We start from the raw sequence: 19,707 nt of genomic DNA, 5'->3' as shown, positions 1-19,707 counted from the left end.
ATCCTTTGGTTAAAAAGTAAGATCAGACCATTCCTTTCTCTCCCCCTGCCCCCTGTTAATTTCCAGGTTAGTTGAATTGCCATTTAGCCTTTGGTTCAGGGAACCTGAAGTTACTTGTTTTAAGGGCTTCACTTGCAACTTCTGAGTTTTGTCTTTCATCTTCTCTGATGCTTCAGGCAGTGAACTGCCACAAGTACACTGCCCACCCTAAGAAGTGCTGCCTTCCTAGGAACATAAATTAGAGCTTCCTGCTGCAGCAGTTAAAATTATTTCAGTTTTCCAGGTAGCTGTGTGTCAACAGGACACACCTCCCCTTTGTCTGGAAGGTCCAGCTGACCCCAGCATTTTTATCTGCTGGGGAAGTAAGGTGGGCTGCAGGATACATGAGAGGCTGTGCTTCCCTTTCCCTTCTGCTGAGGTGTGTCTTCCTATTGTGTGCACAGTTGGAGGATGATTTATTCATCCCCTGAGAGCACAGGAGTCCAAAATGGCAGCTACAGCATAAGGTTTCGACCCTCCCAAGATGCTGGCAGCCTCATGGAACTGGCTGTGCTCCCAAGATTTCTCCCTTTGTGCCTGAAATCTCCCAAGCACAAATGGGCTGGGCTCTGCTCCAGATACGAGTTACAAGGTCACATCTTTCAGGTGTGACAGCTACTGCCATGGCTAAGACTGTAAGGCCAAGTTAGCTGCTGGTGAACCTCACCTTGCAGTCCAGAGTGGCTCAGTCTCTTTTTTTCTGTTGAGCAGTGCACATGGAGTAGAGGGTGTAGCAGGAGAAGGAATAATGGAAGAAGGTGGAAGTTAGTACCATGGAGCAGTGCAGTTCCACAGCAGCACCTGCTTTTATTGTGAATCCAACAGCACTGAAATGAAGCCACAGGAGAATATGATTCTTCCTCTGTGATGGTTCACCTGCTGCAGTTCCACTGCAGCCTCATGGATAAGGCAAATGAAAAGATCTCTTGGAGTGTAATGTCAGTTTGTTTTATTTAGCTCTAATATCCTTGGGCCCAAAGTGAATATCTAAAATCCATCAGACAGGATCACTTGTAATATCTTTGAATAAAACTGTTGAACTTAAGCTCCTGTAAAACCTATAAAGCAGTTTGTCTTTCTTTTAATATCATTGTTGCAAGCTATAATTTTAATTGCAATGTTCTTTCTTGTGAGGCTTTTAAGGATTACTTCTTGAAAGGTGTTGGAAAGGTGAGAATGACAATTAAATCTTATCTCAAGTGTGATTTAATGGTTATATTGTACTATTCCCCAGAAGTATGGGTTTGAAATTGTTGTGGGCTCTGAGCAAATCTCTGGGGCATAACTGAGAAGAAAGTGCCAAAACTTGAGTCTTTAGCCCAATTATTTTTATGTCTGCATTGGAATGAATTTTCAGCTTCTGGAACTTCTTTGATCATTTCACTAGTGTCATTAAGTAATTATAGTAAAAGAAATAGTCCTGTCCTTAAATATGCTATGTTTGTCACAAATTGTTGGAAACTAGAGAGCTGAAAGGATTCTGTCTGAATTCCTAGAACCAAAACTGTGTGTGTGTTCAAATGCAGATTTGCAGAGGCATTTGAAATGTCCCTTGCAGTGACTTCAGTCTTGAGCATGACTTATTCTTTCTTGGTGTTGCAGTTAGAATTATTTTATTTTTCAGGCAAGATTATTCTCTGCTATCCCAAAAGAGAAATGGAAATTCAGTTTTGTGGTTATTTAAATTATTTTCAATTCTGGATGAAATTCAAATGTTAGTTTGGGCTGAGTAAATGGACAAAATCTCAGGAAAGTGTATAGAAAATGTTTTAATATTGATCTAAAGGAAATTTTCCTTTCTTTTAATAACACTTTTCATTCTTAAAGAATTTATATTTTTTAAAAATAGTTTTGGTGCAATATGACACTTTCATTCTACCCCGAGAAAAATTTTCTTATTTATTCATTTTTGCTGAGAAAAATTTGGTTTCTGATAAAAAACCTATGCATTTTAAAACTTTCTTTCATATTCATGTAGCTGTAGTCAAATCTGCAAGGTTAGATCATGGGGATAATTGAATGAAAGGGAGAGTCGGAGGACACTGCCGCTGCAGAAGCTTCTCACAGCATGGAGCTTCCTTCAGATAAAGCAGTTTGTTAGTTCATGCCTGCAAGCAGCTGGACCTTGAGCCAAATCTACCTTGGAGCCCATCCACCCCGTGGTCCTGACAGTGTCACTCCTTTGTGGGTGACCTCTTCAAACTGGAGTCAGCACTCATGACCAAGCTCGAGCTTTTTTTTTCTGTGTGCAGTCTGCAGGGGCAACTTAAAAGCTGAGGTTAAAAGGATGACTGAGCCCAGTAAATGCATCTGCAGCTCTTGAGCAGAATGAGACTTTTGTAGAGGGATTGCCGACAGGAGATTGCTCTTGCTGTGAAGGAACTGTCCAGGAACTAGCAAAGATGGATGGTAAATCTCAGATCGCGATCCTAAAAATGATCAGACCTTACTGGTTTCAGAGCTTACTGGTTTGTCAGCACTTACTGGTTTTAGACTCAGCCCTGGCTGAGAGCTGAGTTCCTCTGAGAGCAGGAGGACACTTTGCATTTTGGAATGATTCTGGTTGCACACTTTGGAAAGGTGTAGTGAATGTACCTGCCTGTGAGCTCAGCCTGAACAGGTCCCAGGTAAAAACACATTTGGAGAGGCAAAACCCCAGGAATTATTCCTACACTGCTAAGTATGATATGCACAAAGAACAGGAAACAAACTGAATGTTTCTTCTAATAATATTTAAGCCTGCATAATATTATGTTTTCATCAAAAGCTCATGTGGAATGTAATTTATTCTAACTTTTTTCCTTTTCTTGTTTGTATTTCAGACAGTTCCAATAGTAACTTGGAAACTGTCAAAGTGCTTTACAAATCTAGGGGGGTTTAAATTATTTTTTTCTAAAGGGATTTTTTAAATTTTGTGGGGCTTACTCATATTTTTTAAAACTTCCTAATGAAATCTAGGTCTAGACAGAGGTTGATATTGTAGAAGTCAGGCCATATTTCTTTTTCTCCCTTTGCAATCTCACAATTGAATGACTTCTTCCTGACACTAACGGGAGTTACACATTAATAAGGAGAAAAGAGCACATTCCCACCCTCTCGCTTTAAAATGTATCCAGGAGATAATATGAAAGGCTTTACAGTCCTAATGATTTTTTTTCCCTAATGTTTATTTTAAAAAGTGTTCCTCTGCAGGGGGTTGATCCAAAGCCCATTGAAGTCAGTGGGAATTTTTCCATAGAATTCAATGAAGTTTGGATCTGGTCCTTAGATAGCTCCGGGAGGTAGGCTGCTCATTTTTTGCAGCTGTCCTTGGGGGTGTTGGAAGAGAGCTGCTGCTCTGGCAAGTCCATTCAGTGTGGAGCATGCTATTGATTATAAAGCATAACTCCTGCAAAATTTCAGCTGGAAGGGAGTGGGAGGTTCCACATAATAATCAATAGCACAATATGAGACTGTATCAAGGAATTGGCTTTTTAACAAACACTTTTAAAACAACAAAGGACATGAGATGGTTTTCATTTAAAGGGCAAACTCTCCTTTATTCTTGGGATTCCAGGCAGATTAGCCCTGGTATGTCCAAAAATTCAGTACTGAACATATTCATGATGCTTTCTGTTCTCTTTGCAGAAGCAGCACATGGAATACTTGCCTTTCTAAATGTACTGGTAAAGTTGCACCTTCTTGTTTGCTTTGTAAAGCTGCTCAGTATCTTGTGAGAGACTCTGGCAAAAACCAGAAACAAGATGGTTCAGAGGGAAGCAAACTGAAGAAGGTGATGAACCTGTACAGTATCTGCTTCTTCCAGTTCTATATTTTCCTATTGTCTAGTGGCATGAGAGTCCTCTGAAGCTCTATTTTCACATCTACACCACTGCTTATCTGTTCAGTGGTTACTTAAGTGTGCTAATGAAGGGAGATTCATAAGGGTAGGTAATGCGTGTGTACTGTTAGAGCATATTAAGGTAAAAATCCTAATTCAGACCCAATGTTTATCTTGAAAGATAAAGTCAAGCTCATTCTGTTCGTGGCAGCTCCCATACACGCTCCAGTCAAAGCAAACCTGTGTCAGAGTTTGCATGGAGCAGCTGGACGCAGAGGTTTACCAGCTGGGCATGGCCAGATCTCTGTGCCTGCAAGGAGCCCCATGGATTTTTGCCTGGTAGGTGCTGCTCAGATTCAGCACCAGGTATGTAGTGAGGGTAGAGGATGTAGAGGTCCCCACCTCTTTGTAGAAGTTTATGCTTGTCTCTTATCCCAGGTGTTAAATGAACAGTTTGGTTGTGGTGCCATTGATATTAAACCATAATTAGTCAAATGCTGTGGTGATTCCATCCAATACAGGGTGGAAAAACACCTTGTTTTTCTTTGCACCACTCGTTTTCTATTGAGACATAATCACACAGGGTCATGGATCTTTTCTCTTTTCCACTACTCATGAAAATATGTAACTTTGGCCCCCAAACATCTGGATCCTGAGGTTAAGGTGATATAGGAATCTAAGGCTAAACAGGAGTTACAAGGCTTAATGGTGATATTCTTCTCAAAATCAATTATATAAAACATAATAGTCAGACACGGCCATAGTTCAGCTCCACCTGGTGTGGCTGCTTGCCTTGGGCAGCAGAGATAATCTGTGAGCAGGCAGATTCCTGGACAGGTTCTCCTAGCCTACATCAGATTGTTGTGATGGGGTTTTCTGAAGTGCTAGCTGTTATTTAAAACTCGCCAGTGGGGGGCTTTTGTCTCTTTGTGTCCTCCCCCATAACTTTTCCATTCCTTTGGCTGTTAGAGTTGTTGGTGTCCTGGGGCAGGACCACCGAGGTGAGAGTCTCCCTTTCATCTTATACCACTTCCTTTGAAGTTTATTTGGTATCCCTCAATTCAGGGTTGGAAAAGATGGACCATCCTGGTCATCATCTTCATGACAAAATTTTATCTCTTTTTCCATATATGCAAATGTCAGGAGAGTGGGAATTGGAGGGACCAAGATTAATAGTTATATGTGGGCTTGTTCTGAAACAAAGACATTATTTTGAAATTTTAGTGATTTTATTTGCAGAAATCTGTAGTAACTATGTATTATTAAATTGGACTTTTGTACTAAAGAAGTTTCCTGTAACTTAAAACACATTGGTTTTTGAAATTTAGCTCTTGGGAATTTATTTAGTTTTGACTGAGAAACTGTTAAATTCCTTATTACTGTCATTTTGTTCCCATCCAACAGAAAAATTGTTCCATTTTATTAATGTTCTTATTTGCCACAGTGACATTATATACAATAGATTTGTTTGTGTATGTTTTGTACTTCTGCTTCTTAAGTCACCCAGCCTTGCACAACAAATGTTCAAAACATTTCTTCTCCTTCTCTCCTTCTTTATCTGTCTTGGGTTGAAACTGAATAGAGCTGATTAATGGTTGTGGGGGTGAGGGGGGATAGAAGAAGGGACCATGTGAAACCTCTCGTTACTTTAGTCCCTTTACACATAAAATTTGAAAAAAAAGGCCAATTCCCAAATGCAAAATGAAGAAAGCCTGGCTCAGAAGCAGTAAAGCTGCCTGTGGGTCTCTGGGTGAATGGATGCAGGAGCCTGGTGTGGCCTGGTGCTCCACCAGTCTTGTGGTGGGGTGGGCCTGGGTGGCAAAACACTTGAGCGTGTGCTTTTGGGGAATTGGTGGTGTTCCTGCTGGTCACTTACTGATTTATTAGAGTTGGGTTAGGTCCTTGGGGCAGGGCAGTACAGGAAGATGAGCACAGGCTCTGGACTGCATTCCGTGTTCAAGGTTACCAGGTTCTGGACTGCAGCAAGGGTTGGAGCAATGCCTCCTGTGGCTGTGTGTGTGCTCCAAGTCCCAGTGAAGATACATGTGTGCAGATGTTGGTCAGTGGGGTAAGGCATTCCCCAGTGAAGAGAGGGTGGGTGCTGCAGTACTTCCAAGGCCTTGTGCACCTTCTACATTTCTGCCCTGCATTGTGCTTTTTCCTTGATATTGCAAGGTTTTAGCATCTACATTGTCAGTCTGACCTTTGTGTGCATGACATACAGTATTTATTGCATGCCTGCATGTGTATATAATATATAGTATCTGTATATAATAGGCATGCAGTATATTTTGGATTTAGCCTTTCTCTTAATTTGTTTCTTTATCATATATAGCTCTCTGTTCTTGTTTGTGCTTGGCCCAGTTGACTATGTTTTTATTTCCAGGAGATGAGTCTTTTCCACCGTCGCTGTGAGGTGTGAAGGATCAGTGCTCTTAGTTGTGTTTAAATGGATTTAGGGAGCCAGTTGGCATTGACTGTTCTAGAAGTGTGATAAATATTTACTTATATCTATAGACACATTTAAATCTCACTCCTAAGACCCTTTCCCCTGCTCTGTTGAAGACATAAACTCTTTCTCTTTTTTCATCAATAGTTCTACAAAAGAAGGAAATTTATATTTAATGAGGGCCTGTCTCCTGGTGTTTACAAATTCCTCTGTGACGAGACTACAGCACTAGCACATGGAGATATTTATACTCTAATAGGATTTACCTTTACAAATATCTGAAAACCTTTTAAAGCAGAGATTAAATTGTTTAGCTCAATATTTAATCTGTTACTTCCTCTTTAAAGATGCCCAGTGGAATTTGTCATACACTGAGCTGATAACACGTAATATTGATCAGTCATAAACATAAAACAGAGAAATCTCAGGAAGTCTTCTGCAATCCTTTTCTTTTTAATTAAATTTTGATCTGAACTGCTTTTGATTAATTTTCTTATTTGTAAGTATGTGAATTCTGGGGGCCAGTGAGTTTCTTAAGTTGCCTGGCATTGGTCTCTGGTGAGTGGCTTAGCTCAGGAACAGTATGATTGCATTTTTATGGTTTTCAGATATTTAATAGCTTCTTCCTGTCATTTTCTGAATGAGTGAATAAGGTTTAGCCCTCTGGGAGCCAGCGCAGCATCAGAGAGTGCAGAAAATGAGTCGAATCTGTGTACTTGACTGATTGCCTTAGTCTTAATTGTTCTCTTAATTAGCTGCAGTAGCAACTGCATCTGGGGAGAGATCACGGTATTGGTAAACAGCTCCACCTTGGAGCCCTGTGTAATGCCTTTTGGAAACATGACAATGAGCTCTGCATCTCCGCTGAGACACAAACCTGCCAAATCTTCTGCCCCTGAAGTCTTTGGTTTCCTCGTGTGATCTGTCACTTTCGTCTGCGAGATGCAGGCCCCCAACTGTTTGTTCTTAAACAAATTAAGCTTTAATATGCCAAAAGCCAGCTTTATTGAGCAGAATAAGGGAAGGGGAAAACAAAAGAGTGTCGGTAGAGGGTTGTTCAGACAACTTGAGGGTGTTATCCAGATTAGGAGTGGGAGACAGATGTGCTTTAGGGAGGCAAGGCAGGCTTGAAATGTTTTATGGTGGGAAACGCAGGCAAACTGAGGTCAGAGAAGATGTCTCGTGTCAAAGCAACCTTCTTCCTGTGGGGGTTGGCTCAAGCCTTCAGCGTGAGCTGCTGGCACAAGCCAGCCACAGCCTCCAAAGGGAGCTATTTGGCATGTCTGTGGAATGAAAAATATTGGGTGGTGGTGGAATTGCCCACCAGTCCAACTTTGTTTCCCATATACTCAGTGATTCTCTGAACATAACTCTGGGACTGGCAGTGAGAGGCGTGAGGTTTAAGGTTGCATTAAGATTTGTGTCATTTAATTCCTAATTCAGCTTTGTAATGCAGTCTTGCTAGAGCAGAGAACCTGCAATAATGGGCATAGTGGATACCTAAATCTGCTGGGTTTTAAGAATATCTGCTAATTCTTAGGTGCTTTCGTTGCTGAATAGCTGGCCCAAGATGTAGACTGAGACCAGGTTTTATTCATCACTGCACCCACACTGTGAGTGCCCATTACAGTGCCTATGGCATTCCATGCAACAGGGAACTGGCAATAGGAAGTGTGAATTAATGGGATTTTTAAGTCTGAATGAGGCAGGTTTGGAGACCAAAAATATTTTCTGTTTTTAATTAATTTTTTGTTTCTTTAATCCTGCAAGCAAAAAAACTTACCATAATATTGCAATATTCCCTTTTCAGTAAACATCATATTCCTTTTGATGCACCTATCCAAATGAAGAGAATACTGCTGGATTGTTTGGTTTTGGTGCTGCCAAAAGGAAATGCATGGAACGGCATGAAAGGGTTTGTTGCTGTGTCTTACCTGGCTTTCAAAAGGCTTATTTTCAGACTAGTGAGTATCTCTGTCTTAAGGGCCATCAGTGCTAGAAGTTGGATGTTTCCTACTTCTTACAGAGGTTTAGTTCATAGCATCATTTGTTGTGTTACTATAACTCAAACATATTTTTTAACAAGATTACACTTAATCTGCAGAGTTCACCTGATCCCTAATTAGGAACAATTTGTGATTATTTTGCATTGTAGAGGTGTGAGATTTGGAAGACTTCTCCTGCAGTAATATGTTAGATATCCTTCATCTGGAAGCTTTTCTGTGCTTAGAAATTCTTTGTAACTCTTAAGTCTTCTGTTGAACCCCTTACTGAACTTTAAGCTGTGCAAAGAAGGCAGGTTCAGGTGAATGATGAGCAGATAATGTGCATGGGATAAAAAAGGCCGTTTAGTCAGGTTTGTAGTAGTTAATTCTGAAATTAGTAGTGAAGGTTAAACTACATTTTATTATATTAGGGGCAATAAAATTCTGTAGGGAGCTATGGATGCTGGAATCCAGGATCAGCAGTGGTTAAAGTTTTATGGCAAATTAACTCATCCTATGAAACAAGCAGAAATTGAATCTACGTTACAAATTCATGCTATTTATTCCATGCATGGCTTTACCATTTTTAAATTCCTGTGGAATACTGAAAGTGCAAAACAGATATTTTAAAAAATATTGTTGAAGTGGAAAAATGAATGCATTTACTGTAACTGTAGCAAGTATCTTTCTTGCTGTTCTGAGAGCAACATAAGCATGAAAACCATTTGCAGCTGCAACAGGGAGATGTGAGGTGAGAGAACATTCAACAGGGCATTAGAATTTGGAGGAATGTGACTCTAAATGGGTCATCCTTTCTTTGTTACTGCTCAGCCCTTCTGATCAAACACAAAACAGATGTGAAGGTGAGTGGTAGGCACTGAGAGAATAAATGCAGTGGATTCTATATGTCAGGGCTCTGAGCTGAAGTTTTTTTGTATAGGATGTGTGAAATAGAGGTCAATAAAATATAAATTTCTGGTTTTTACAAAAAAAAAAAAAAAAAAAAAAAATTAAAGTGGTCCTCCTGATACAGCACCCAGTTATTTCTGTGTGTATTCACTCTTGGAAGACACTTTATGTCAGCTCATTCTCTGGTGGTGACTAATGATAATATTAATGCCCTACTGTTTAAACCAAACCTAAACCCTCAGAGCCAGTGAGTAGATTATTACCACAACTGTACTTGTATAAATCCAGTTACCCCTGCTGACTTCAGTAAAATTACAAATTCTTGGAGAAACTTGTAACAAGATCCTAATGTGATCTAATCTTAATACCACTTTTAAAAGCCTTAGTTAAAAGCCGTGGGTTACAGAGTATTATGTTCTAAGGGCCACCAATAATAAGCAACAATATATCTAAAACTCTGTTTTCTAATTTTTGCTATCAAACTGAGATTGCAGTTTGCTTTGCACTTGTTCTACACTGTTTTTAAGCTAACTTGGGCACATTCCATTTCAATGGGCAATTTCCTATTCCCAGGTGGGTAAAGATAGATTTTGTTGGAAATAGACACTTATGCTCATTAGAAGTTTTTTAATAAAGTGAGATTAAGAAATAATTTGCTGGAGATTTCTTGTTGTTTCATTAGCTATGTGCCTTTCTCACATCTCTACCTCAAGATGCCCCTTTGTGTTAAAGAGGATGATTCAGAAAAGTTTTGTCTGCTCTGTGAAACAAAAGCTGTCTGTGCCTGTGTAGTTTTCTGTTTTCCCCAAGCCCCTTCTGGATGTGCTTGTCTGTACTGCTCATGGAGAGTCATGCTATGAAATCCCACAGTGTTTGGAAGCCTTAAGGGCCACAATAATAATAATAAAAAAAATTGTCAGTCAATCCTTGATTATTGGGAATGCCACATATGTTATGAGCACAGCCATAGATTCTTTCCCTGTCTGTGGTCTAGGAGCTGCATAGCCACATTTTGTGGGTTGCTGTGCTGCCTGGTGTGGCTTTGGGATGTTTTCAGGGATCCCCATGTTCCACAGTAAGCATCACAGATGTTCTTCCTTTGTAGAGTACTCATTGTATGTCCCAAATAATGGATCATGCAGTTATCACTGTTCTTTTTCTGGATTATTTTCTACTACGGTGTTACCCAACATACTGAGAGTTCATCATCACTTAGAGTGGTTATTTCTAAACCAGTGTAGTAATCATAAATGTTAGCTGCAAATGCAGAAGGTGTAGGGTAATCAAGAAGGGAAGTTAAAAGCTGCTGTTTGTGATCCTGTTGTAAACATGATGCTCATTCCTAGAAGTCACAGTCCCTTACTTTGGCTTTCAACTTGCTATTTGCTGTTCATCTTAAGCCCTGATCAGCCCAGTGTGTTTAATCTCCAACCCAGAGAAGTTATCTTCTTTACTCCAGCCCTTTACTCTGAGAGACTTTACTCCAGTAGTCTTGGGCTACTGAGGCAAAATGAGAACAAACGAGCTCAAAGTTGCCAAGTTCACCAAGAAAGGCAGGGGATGACTTGGAGGGCATGCTGAGCAAATCCATGCAGAACATCTCTCTCCTATTCCAGCTTTTAAAGAGAATGAAAAGCTGATCTTATTCTCAAATCTGTTTTGCATTTGTTTCTACAATCATGGGTTATAAATATATGCCAGTTACAGTCAGATTTTCTCAGGAAGTCCATTAATTGCAGGTGTCTGAAATTCCTCTCATATATCACTGTGCTTCTAAAACCCAAAATTTCACTTTATGGTGAAATCAATTATTAGATTATTAGACTATGGTTTGAATGACCTCAATATCTTTCTGCCACATGCTTGACTACTTCCAATTAAACTACAGGTAGTGGGTACATTTTAATATGCATCATGACAATAGAATTAGGCAGATTTTTGGTTAATCTTCATAGTGATTAACTAAAAAAGAAAGATTCAGATCTGAGTGAATGCTTGAATCACAATTAATAATTTATTCAATAAATTGTTTGTGCAGATTGCAGAATTCTGTGATTTATTTGCTGTAGGAAGTTGCTCACAAAGTTCTTCAATTAATAATTCATTGTTTGAGGATTGTTCATAAATACTTAGGTTTGTGCACTTGTGATTTGCAATTCATATTTTATAATTGTTAGTCTTTTTTAGCCTGCTGTCTGGTTGGACAATCAGCTTTCCTGATTAATAAATGTAACTTGTGCATATTGCAATTCTGTATTGAGGTAGAAGTGGAGATGATTTTTTATATTTTTGTTTGTTTGTTTTTTTACTTAAAATATGGTACTTTCAATATTTGGTCACTTGTGCTATTGATGTCCAAGAATCAAAGTTTGGATTTGAATGCCCACTCATTTTCCATGTGTATATTACACTGATGAAGTGTGATACAAAATACACTCAGTTTCCATGTGTATATTACATTGAGGAAGGGTGATACAAAAGGTCAGTCAAATCAAAACCCAAAATGACAGCAAAGGCAGCCAAAAAAATTAGTAAATCTTCTTTGCTGAATCGAAATGCATGGTCATGGGCAGGTTCCCCCCATCTGCCACTGTCCATTCAGCTCTACAAGAATTATATTCAGGTCAGCATAAAAGTATTTATTTGTCTTTAATTCACAGGTTGATTAAAAAAGTGACCGAGGTTTTGCTCAATGCTTAGAAATGAAAATGTACCTGGTAACACTTTGGTTTTTCCTTGACTTTTCTGTGTCTGGAGATGAAAATCTAGCATCACTGAAGATAACAGCATCCATCATGATTTTAGGCTTCCTTCTGGGTTTAAGAGAAAGGACTGATTATCAAGGTAGTGTAGAAGTAACCTGATCAGCCTGGGTTCTGAGAATCCAAAGTTTTTTAGTCAAATACTCATTAATGCAATTTTTAAAAAATATATGCTTAATGCTGGTACCTGGTAAAACTTTGCCAGTGGGAGCTTATGGAATAGGATTTCCTTTGTCTGTGACAGACCAAATCTCCTGGGTCTTCGAATGTGCCCCCAAAAGATCTCAGTTCTGGTGCTGTTGATCAGAAGCCAGAGTGTTTTCCTGAAATTTGGTAGGAAGAAGAATTATTAAAATTTGTCCTAGGTGTTTTGGAAAAAATCACCATGAATTTGGGCATAAAAGACTTCTCAAAACAGTTATGATTAGCTTTCTACTAAACCAGAAGAAAAGATGCAACATCTTTTTTTACACCCAAATTTTAATCTCTGGTTGAATACTAATAATTTTAAATAAGAATGAATTAACCTACTAATGTCAATCTTCTTTATTTGGTCAAGACCTGCTTTAATCCTCACAATAATTATACAAACAACTGTCCACACTGGGCCAAATTCCATCCTGACTGAAGGTGCATTTGGGATACAATGGCCCAGAGCTGTTCAGTGTAAATATTCCAGCGATTCTGAATATTACCTTTTTTTTTCGCCTCCTGACTCTCCATTATATTATCTTTGGAAGGGAATAATGTCAAAAGGCTTTAAAATGTATATATATTATTTTAGTGATTATGTTATCAAAACCCCTCTGGGATATCCTTGCCTCTCTCTCCTTAACACACTACTTCCCCGGGTCCCCCTCCCCCTGCTCTCTCTGGTGTTGTCTCTGAGACAGCAAAGTAAAAATTAAATAATAGTTGACATCATTTGGTTGGACTTGTGCTCAGATTATCTCTATTATTCATGTGATCTTTCTTATTATTTTTCTTTTTCATTCACCATTATATTTTATTTACTTTAATGAGCTAGATGCTGGGCTTCAGCCTGGGACTGGAGAGAGACCTGGCGTGCTTTCAAACTATTGTTTCACTGTGGTTGAGATTAACGTCAGCAGGATTTTCCTCTCTGTTATTTATTAAATCTTTTTCTTTCTCTCTCCCTCCCTCTCTCATGTGTGAGGAGTACCTTGGTGATGGTCATGAAATAGAAGCTACATAAAAATAGTGAATACAGGTTTGGAGTCTTTCATTCACACCTTTGTTTATGGAGGCAATGTTAAGTGTAGCAGATCTCCAATTTTATTTGTTTCTCTTTTCAAATCTGAGTTGGATTCTAGCAGAGGAAACATTTAAATTGCACTTGTGTAGATTCCCTCAGTCTCAGAGGTAGCCCTCACTAATAAGCCAGTATATATGTATGGTGTTAGTAAAACAATGGCAGAGGACAAGTAAAGGCCTCTGTATCTCAGCTGCAAAGGGCAGAATGGGATTGAATTTCCTTTGCAGATCCCCTCTGCAGAACAAGTGTGTCTTTTGGTCAATTTGTTGAGCTAAATATACACTTAGAACTGTAGTCAGCTCTAGATCTTTAGATCTAGATGGCTTAGATTCTCCCACCTGCCTTTTGCTGGCTCTAAGCTGTCAGAGTTGCCTACCCAGGAGGAAATGTTAAAATGTCAGTTTTAGACAGAATACAGTCTGTTGTGGTTTTTTTTTTCCCATAAAGGTATAATTTTGGAGAAGGAAATATTTAAACCTAGAATTTTGATATTCAAAGGATATTTTTTGTCTGAAAGCAATGTTTTCAGTTTGTCTGGCAAACTGCAGCATCTCATTTTTGGTTGATGACCATGAAAATTAAGAGGATTTTTATCTGAGAGTTCATAAAATACTTCAGTTTTGCTTGGTCTTGAGATAGAATAGATATTAAGAGAAAAAGGAGGCACATGGGTTAAGCGCAATAGCTGGAACAAGGGCTCTTTCCTCAGAGTCTCTGCCTGTGAATGCATCTTTTGAAAGGTACCTGTCTGTGTTGGCTTTTTTTTATCTACTAGACAGGATTTACTGCATCAGCAGTCTTCAACACTGGAATAAAAGGACAAGCTGAGAATGTAATGAGGTCCGTGGCACAGTTTCTCTTAAAATGAAGAAATGTTCTTAAGTTTTTTTGGTTTGGTTTGTTTAGGCTGTTTATCACATAAGATTTTCAGGTGAGTTCCAGTATTCCCAAGTTGTTTAAATCAAGACTCCTTTGTCCATTTTCAAAGAACTTGGTTCCTAGGGAATCTACTTGAGCCCATTCAGGTGTGTTGAAATACATCCCCTTTTTCTGTTGAACTACATTTGTATCTGAAATTTCAGTCATTGTGGAGGAGTATCTTAGATTTTTTTTTTTTTTGGTATTTCTTCAGAGTTAGTCTTTATTCTTAACCCTCCTTGACCTGGAAAGGCATTTGTATTGATCCCAACATGTGGGTCTCAGAATATGAAACTTAGGAGCTCAGAGCTGACCTCTGGATGTCTGGTGACTCCATCCTCATTTGTTTTAGCAGAAACAGGGACCTGGATATCTGTTCTCATTTATCCTTTGGAATCATCCATTTTTCTCCAACCACTGCATCTGGCATAGATAAGCTTTAAACTCTTCTCTTCCCTGAAAAACTTTCTAGGTTTACCATCCTGCGGAATAACATGAATTGAAGATCTAGTTAAATGTGGACTGAGTTGGGGCTGTGTGGAGAAGGAACAAACACCAAAATAACTTTTAGGCTTTAAGAAAATTCAGTCTAATCTTAAAACCTCTGGAAAACATCTCAGAAAGACTCTTTTCAAGGGTTGTTTTTGAAAGGGATGACTCTGGAAGATCTTTCAGTTGAGGCTTTCCTTTGTGAAAACTCCTTTGCAATGTGATTCCACAAATGATGCTTCTGCTTGCAGTGTTAGTGTAGAATAACACTCTTTTATTCTTGTGTGTGAAATTACAGATAAGCTGATCCATAATAATTGATCTATACTGCAGCTGGACCAAATTTGCTACTCAGGAAGTAACTCAAGATGCAGCCTGAGAGTTTCTACCTTCAAAGGATATAGCTAAAGATAAAAGTGTGGTAATGATGTTCATGTTTTGCTAATTGTTACATTTCCTTGGGGCTGACACAATGGAGTGTTCAGGTCTTAATGGCTTTGCTGTGTGTTATGGGCATGTTCAGTAACACCTTGAGAAAACCAAGCCATGCACCAGAGTGGTCAATTTTTGGGCATTAATTAATTTAAGTGGTGCAGGGGAGTGACTGCAGCAGCTGGAGTACTAATTCATCAAAAAATACCATTTGTGCATTAACTCTGTTTGTGGGTAACAACCTGCCATCCATATGTTTCTGGCTTATCCTTGCAACTCATTTTCTAAATAAAGTTGGAACCTAACTAATATGGTATTGAGTCCCTTGCTGTTTCAGTTTGTCAGATTTTCCAATAAAAAGCCTGTGTATGATGGCTTCATGCTTTTGGTATGTATCAGAAATAGTTCTATGCATATACATTACAAAATTAGGATTTAATTTTTGTTGTGTAGCCATAAAAAATTAGATTATATAATTATTATGTTTTCCTTTCTTATCTTTTATATTTTTAATATAATTTTTGAGGATGCCACAGGGCACTCCTGCTGTGAATTAGCTGCAATAAACTCTCTTAAACAGATAAACATCAAAGAGCAGTAATGTTTTAAAATGAAGCAACCTGCATTCAAAATCCAATTGCTTTACGTTGTAGATCTTGAATGCTTCAGCTGCTAAAAGTGGATGGGGTTTCTCAAGGGCATGGGGAGTTGCATTAGTGGGATTTTAATGCAACAGGGATCATTCGAGTGAAGTTGCTAGAAAAAACCATTTGTTTTCACAGGAACAGTCTTCCTTCTATTTTTCTTCTTCCTTCTTATGGAAAATATCAAGATATGAATAAATTCTCTGCTACCAGGAATCCTGCACTTGTATTTAGACTGTTCTTATTGAACGGGTTCATAAAATCTTGAGGACTTCATGGTGAATTCTTGTGGATAATTGATTAACTGCAAACTTTGGTAGGAATATCAACTAAATAATTAATTTTGAAATAGTTTAGAGGATTTTCTGTAGTCTGGTATTCATGCTGAACCTAGAGCTGCTACTAGAACTGAAGTACCAAGCCTAGATTCTATTGAAATGCTGTCAATGTGACAAAAGGCCCCAGATTTGCATTTTGGGACATCTACTTCATATAACTAAGGCACTCTACCTGCTAAGGCTAGGGCTGCTTGGAAAAGCCACTTCCTGACAGTAATGTGAGTACAGGATCAGAAAAGCAGGCACCCACATTGCCCAAAAAATACTCTGTGAAAGTTAATAAGACCTCACACATGGACTGCAGAATGTTTAGGGTCTTACCATCAAGGGTTATGTTTGCCTTGAGCTCATCAAGAGTCTCCAGTTTTCAACCTGACCTTGGTAACAGTTGTGCTTTGCCGGTGCAAAGGTAAAAATATTTATATTTGGGCACACAGCTGCATTAGGTTGCTCCATGCCTTTAATGCTTCTTTAGCTGTGTTGCCCCTTTAATATAGCTTCTTTAATATTGTTTCCTGATGATCTGGGGTCCTGAAATCATGGTCAATATATTGGTATTTTGTTTAGTTGTAACTTGAAATAGATATCAGACTGGGGCAAGACCAGAGCTGAATAAAGCTCCCTATTTCTTTTTTTCTTCTTAAAGCAGAACCTGTGTTGAAAGATGCAACCTCCTTGATACAGTAATTACAGGGTGCTATCCTTAGTGATGTTAAATAGCTCCCTTTAGTGTATCTGTTTGATCTTGAGCTGTGAATTCCCATTCTTTCGTGGGTGTAACTGTAAACAAGAGGATTAACATTGCTTCAGTGATGTTTTGCTTAAGTGAATCAAAGTTGAAAGGGTGTCTTGAATATCTGTAGAAAGCTTTGTGTGTTGCAGGGTTCCTGTTCTATATATATGCACAGTGCACCTTTCATGGTAAACTCCAGTAATGCTTTCAAGTTTGAGTTTATTTTAAGCTTTTTACATCTTGGCTGTTTTTGTGGACCATTGTGAGTGGGATCCTCTGGCTCTCTGGTAGTGACCACAAAGAGGCTGTGAAGTTCCAATCTATTATAGCCATCCTTTCAGCTGCATAATTTTTTCCAAGACCTATCACAGAGAACAGTTTCTCGCTGTAAGAGGTTTGCCAAATTTTAGGCTTTCCTAAAGTGCAGTGATGGCAAGCAGTTACTACACCAGGGATGTGGATCCTTAGGAGAGTGGAAGTGCTAAACCATTGTTTTCTGTTGGTGCTTGGAATGCAAGCAGAGGAAGAACTGTTTCTTGAGGGGAAGGTCTGATGGCATTCCATGGCTTGGTGCCCGTGTGGGTTGTCCATCAAATCCATAAGGCTCCTCATAGGTTGTTGCTAGCCCAGTGCAGGACACTGAAAACGAAAAAAGAAAATGGGGAGGGAAGAGTGTGAATATTTTCAGTTCAGTCCCTACCTAACATAGAGAGGCTCCTGTGTCATGTCATCAGCTGTGAGAAAGGAGAGGAAGGAGCAGCATCCCTAGAAACTTGTCCCTCTCCAGGGCTCCCTCCGTTGCTCACCCACGCTTCAGCAGCCAAAAATCTACCATTACAGCCCCCTCTGCACATGCATTTTTTAAATCAGAACTTTAATTAGAAAAATACAGTCCTCCTCCCTTCCCCTTGTTATCCAAGTAAAAGCCTAATATTATGAGTCTTTTTTTTTTTTAACCTTAAGTCAGCCAGATTCTTACTGTGCCTGACACCTCTCTGTGACATGATTGATGTATTGAGGGTTTCCCTGTTATCTCCTACCTTCACCTGATATGGCACTCAGAGCTTGTCAGTGTCCGAAGCTGCATCTGCCTCTTTAGTTGTGGCAGGAGCCCAAACCCTGTCTCTTGGAGGGGACTCACTCCTCCATGATTCCTTTCCAGGTTGTCAGTTGAGTCTGTTGTTTTCATTTCAGCATGCTTGCTTGCTCTGCTTGGAAGGAGGCACTCTGCTCTGCTTGGAAGCAGTACTTTCAGGAGGACAACAGGAGTTATGTGGGCCCTGTTTTCCTGCCCGAATCCTGTGGAGGAGGAAGCACTCACGTTCACATGCTATTCGTTGTTTCAAGATTATTTAAGAAGCCACTGCTGTTGAACTGGCAGGGGAGCTTTCCTTCAGTGACCTTTGCCAGAGCAGCTGACTGGTGTGCCCCAGCTGCATGCCATCATTTTCTTGGGAAAGTTTTAAGACTGTCAGAAAAACGAGCATCTTCTTTCCTAGCCCTTACTGATGTGTATGGGCTTTGCTGGCCTTTCCAACTCCAGTGTGCAAGGGGTTGTTTGTTTTCCTTTTAAATGTTATCCTGCCATCCTCCTTTTTTAACAATGCTGTATACACATGAAGACTTTCTGTATATTCAGTGTGGCACATGGACGGAGTGGATGCTTTGAACTGCTTTTGCAACAATGGATTCTGCTTGACTGATAATGAAACCATGGGATAGACCTCAGGGAGGTGAGTCATATGTTAATTTGCTCTTGACGTTTTCTTGGTGTGTTAAAAACTGTGATCTTTCAGAAAAATATCTTATTTTATTATATTTTTTTTAAAGCTACTTCCTGGGGCCATGGCAGATGCTGTTTTGGAATGGCACCCAATGAGTTGTTTAATGTAGTTCAGTGCTTGGTTGGCATTCCGCTATTGTGCGAATATTTTTGGTACTTCTTTTACCACAAAGATATTTTATTAAGAGTGGCACATTGTTATACACATGTGGTGCTATGGAGCTCCAGAATATGCATGGGACATAATGTTGAGCTGCAGAAACACAATAGCAATGAGTCACTGAAATCCCTTGTTGGTCACAAGAGTTTGAACAACTGCAGTGATAATCTTTTGAGACAATGTACAACTCCAGTGGTATTTGCTATCTGCTCTGTGGTCTCCCTCAGTTAGCTGCTTGATTGGCTTGGCTTTGTGGGTATCCTAATCATGTTGGCACAGTCACTTTGATTAACAGAGACATGCAACTTGGAAATCTCTAGGCTTGCACCGACCTCAATAAAGTTGTGTGCTTTTTCTCTTTCCAAATTTCAGCAGCTTCCTGAGGGCACAAGAAATGTTTCGCACAGCTTTCCATGATGGTTGGTGAATATTGAAATGTGGGGTTCAGAGGAGTCCATCTGCTTCTATGTAAACTGTAGGCTCAGAAAAAGAAAGAGCAAATACATTAAAAAAAAAAAAGAAGAAAAAAGAAAGAAGAAAGGGTGAATGCAGGATACTTAAATCTGTGCTATTTTTTCATTTTCTATGGCCTTTCCCATAGGTCCCTGGTCACTTTAAGCATTAACTTTAGCCCTTTCTTTGGTAATACAAGAGAGTAGTCTCATCAACATTACTTCATTTGTGCCTAGTCTGGCCAATCTTTTCCTGTTACATCTACAGTATATTTCTAGGTGTCCTGCTGAATCCTTTCTTGATCTTATTTAATTTCTGTACAGCTCTGTCTTTTGAGAGAGTAGGCTTGTTTTTACAGCCAGGTAAACAGCCTTGCAGGTCCTTTGGCAAAATGAGGGAAAGCTTAATTCCTATTATGCCTCAGACCAGAAGAAATAGATGTTTAATATCTCATATTGCACTTAAGGAAGCTGAGAAATCCATGTGGTGGTTTTCCTAGTGGTTATTCCTCTGCAAG

At 39.3% G+C, this 19,707-nt stretch overlaps 1 long non-coding RNA gene across 1 annotated transcript in view; it reads left to right on the top strand.

Annotated features, from left to right (window-relative positions):
• Window positions 1-19,707, top strand: part of LOC135297415 (uncharacterized) — a 73,421-nt gene that overhangs the window by 29,984 nt on the left and 23,730 nt on the right. Inside the window, exon 3 of the long non-coding RNA XR_010359426.1 lies at window positions 17,989-18,527. This is a non-coding gene — a long non-coding RNA (uncharacterized LOC135297415). The remainder of the gene's footprint in view (window positions 1-17,988; window positions 18,528-19,707) is intronic.

Source organism: Passer domesticus, chromosome 3 (genome assembly GCF_036417665.1).
Source record: "Passer domesticus isolate bPasDom1 chromosome 3, bPasDom1.hap1, whole genome shotgun sequence".
NCBI lineage: Eukaryota > Metazoa > Chordata > Aves > Passeriformes > Passeridae > Passer > Passer domesticus.
The sequence above is the reverse complement of the archived record's forward strand: the minus strand, read 5'-3'. Positions and strand labels throughout refer to the sequence as shown.